Source organism: Ailuropoda melanoleuca, chromosome 1 (genome assembly GCF_002007445.2).
Source record: "Ailuropoda melanoleuca isolate Jingjing chromosome 1, ASM200744v2, whole genome shotgun sequence".
Classification (NCBI taxonomy): domain Eukaryota; kingdom Metazoa; phylum Chordata; class Mammalia; order Carnivora; family Ursidae; genus Ailuropoda; species Ailuropoda melanoleuca.
Window position 1 is genome coordinate 80,851,959 of NC_048218.1, and position 3,523 is coordinate 80,855,481.

The following is a 3,523-nucleotide window of genomic DNA, read 5'->3' on the forward strand; positions in this document are numbered from 1 at the left end:
GTTGGGGCGGGGGGAGGGGATGGGGCAACGGCCCTGCCCCTGCCGGGCCCCCTCGCCGGCTCCATTGTGTCTGGCCGGGGACCGGGGTCCGGGGTTCCGGGTGAGAAGCCTCCCCCCGCCCGGGAGCCGGGGCTTTCCCCTCCGCCCCGCCGGCGAGAAGGAAAGACTTTCCCGGCGCTCCTCTCCCTCCTCCGCTCCCGGCTCCAACACCCCTCAAGTCTCCAGGCAGTTTCGCTTGGGGCGGGGTTTTAGCCCTCTTCCTTTCTCCATCACCTCTAGATGCGTCCCATGCTTTTGGAAAATGATAGTTCAACTGGCCAGTTGGTGGAGGTTATAGTCGCCTCTCCGCTGAGAACTGAGAACATGGGAAACCGCTGAGCTTGGGGGACTGGGGGGGGGGCGGGGAGTACGGAAGTGCAACCTGTTCTCATTTCGTGAAATTAGGAGAAACAGACTTGCTACCTTTTGAGCACATGTTTAATTTGCTTGGGGTGGGAGGAGTAATTGCTTAATTATGCCAGTTAAAGACTATTTGTGATTTTTAAAAAACAGTTTAAGTTATTCCCCTCTTCTTTTTTGTTTGGAAAAAAAGAGCAACAGAAACAACAAAAACAGTCGTCTTACCAGCTTGAAGAAGTGGTAGTCAATTTAACTCTTTACATTTTGGTAATCTTGTACCTGACTCTTTTGGGTTCTCTTTTCTAGAAGTGATGTTTGGCATTATAGTTTGAGCATCAGTTGAATTCCATGCAGGTTACTGTATGAATAGACAGTAAAAATGATATTGTTGTCCTTTTGCTCATGGGGAACATAAAGGCCTCTTTGAGGAGGGTGTGTGTGTGTGTGTCTGTGTTAAAAGGAATGCCCCAGTATCTTTGTTTTTAGTTGGGTTTATTTCTGCTGAATAACACTTATCTAGCTCCAGCCTCTAACTTGGCAGAATTTTGGTGTCATGTATGGATATGTGGTTTGGTTTGTCGTATATTCCATGGTAAGTTTCATGAAAATGTGCCATTTGTATTTGTAAGAAAACTTTGCCATAAAGTACGGGTTAATGTTTGGATTGACACTGCGGTGTTCAAAGATCTAGGGCGTCTAAACATTTTCTAGATTTTTAAAAGTATTTTGAGAGTCATAGACACTACTAAAGTTTTCAGACTCTTGGCATGTAGATGAATAGTAAGTTTGAAGTAATGAAATGTAATTCCCTGGTAAACACTCTGTGAGAGCACTCAAATGTGCTCTGTGCATAATAGTCTGTAAATCAGCAGCATTCTCTAGACACCAGGCTCTTGACAGTGCTCATCACCTGCTCAGGAATTCAGGATTCATGTGGTTCATGCAAGAGTTCGGCTTGGATTGGAGGCTGTATAAGCTTCTGTCCTTTTGTTAATATTAAATTAGCTAGTTTTGGAACTTAGCCATAACTCATCTAATGATACCAGTAGTGGCAACATTTCACTAATTTAAAACACTTTCTGTGGCTGAACTCAGATCATGTCACTAGAATTGTCTTGGTGTGCTCTCGTTAGTTTAGAAACTAAATCACCATGCTCTCTTATAGAAGGTAGGCCATATGATTTTTTTAGTTAAGTTTTTCATCGTAAGTTTAATTGTTCCTTGACATAATTTTGGGGCTAATATTTCTCAGGATGTGTAGCTCAGCCTGTTTCTAGAAGACATGTTGTTAATTCTAGGGTAGGCTTAAATGATGGGATATCTGAAATATTTTGTATAAAAAAAAGTTCAGTTAACCTACCTGACACATACATGGACCAAAGATATCTCCAAAACTAGACAATATTCTGTTATTCCTGAAAATCTTTTAAAAAGTATTCAAAATTCCTGGGTTGTTTTCTTATTTGTAAGATGACAGGTTTTAATCTGATGATTTCTAAAGTTCTATTCAGATAAAAATTTTGACACTCTAATTTCATCTAATAGATGTGTGAGGCGTGTGTACCAGGTAAGCTAGAAATGGTTTCAGAGATCATCTGTTTTACTCCTCTTTTACAGAAGAAGAAATTGAGGATCAAGGAGGTTTTGAGGTTCAAATTTGCAAAATTGTTTGCTGCAGAACTGAAACTTTTTCTCCTGGTTTACTATTTCCACCAGTATTTGTGGTACATGTTATCTCTTAACTCACATGGAATCTAGAGAAATTGTTGAAAATTGGATTTGATGTTAAATTACATTATTCCTTTAAGTAGAGGAAAACCCATGTGTTATTAATGAATATGTTAAATAACAAATTTCAAAAGAATGACTAATGATGTTAATTACAATGCATTTAATGGCTTTTTAAAAAAAAGTGTGTGGACTTTGAAATTTAAGTTGTTCTTTGAACAAATATAGAGTTTGTAAGTCCAAATGAATGTAGTCCCGTTTGTCTCTTTAGAACTTATTTCAGTCTTTTGCATATCCACAAGTAAATTAAAGGAGGGCCGTAATTCATTTCAGTAATTATTTATTAAACACTTTGTGCCAAGCACTGTTCTGGGCACTGGGAGTGTGTGTGTGTGTGTGTATTTTTTGTGTTTTCACTGAAAAAATGAAAATCCCTCCTCTTGTGAGGGCTACATTTTAGTAGGGAGACACAAATAATAAACATAGTATATGTTTTTCTTCTACTTTGTTAGAAGGTGTTAAGTGCTATGGGAGAAAACAGTGTTAAGGAGGGGTACGGTGGGAGGGGTGGGGGCACAGTGGTAGTGGGTTTGCAAAATGGTGTCTGTGCCACTGATGAGATGAATTTTGAGCAGACTAGGCGATGAAGGATTAAGCCATGCAGAAATGTAAGACCAGTGTGGCTGGAGCAGTGTGTGTGGGGACGAGGAGTATTTGGGCATTAGAGCTGGTGAGGTCTGAGTGGTAAGGAGTAGAGATGGATGCGTGTGGGTGGGCATTGTAAGGATATTGAGTTTTTACGCCTAGAGAAATGGGAAGCCACTGAAAGATTCTGAGTGGTATGATAGACTGTTTCTGTTCACCTGCAGTGTCCAATTACAATATTATAGGCAATTATTTTTTAAAGCAGTTTTTAAAAACAACAAAACCCTTGCTATAGTTTTCTTTACCTTGCAGCTTCTGTGTATAGGGTTTTCAATTCTGGTTAAAATGACTGTCTAGTATTCAGTAAAAACCAGTCGACCGTTGAGTTTACCGTTAACCATGCTAGTTAATAAAAACAACAAAACCTCTTCCATAGATTGCTTTTGAATATGTTCTAGTAGTTTGTACATAGTTTAATAGCTATATGCAGGAAGTTGGGCCTTTGGGGAGAAAGAAGGACCTTAACGTTTATTGAGAAGATACTGTCTGCTAGTCAGACAATTTACAACTATTAATCTTCAGTCTTGAGATGGGTATTGCTGTGTCCTTTTAATGTTTCTGGAAATGGAGATTTAGTGGTTCTAAATGATTTGACCAAGGTTAAAGAGATAGTATGTGGCAGAGCATGGCTTAGAAGCCTGGTCTCTGATTAACACACTTTATCTACCCCCCCCCCCCCCCCCCCCCCCCC

The 3,523-nt window shown here is 40.1% G+C and overlaps 1 protein-coding gene across 2 annotated transcripts in view; it reads left to right on the forward strand.

Moving 5' to 3' along the window:
• DCUN1D1 (defective in cullin neddylation 1 domain containing 1) overlaps positions 1 to 3,523 on the forward strand; it is a 47,402-nt gene that overhangs the window by 16,832 nt on the left and 27,047 nt on the right. The window lies entirely within an intron of this gene.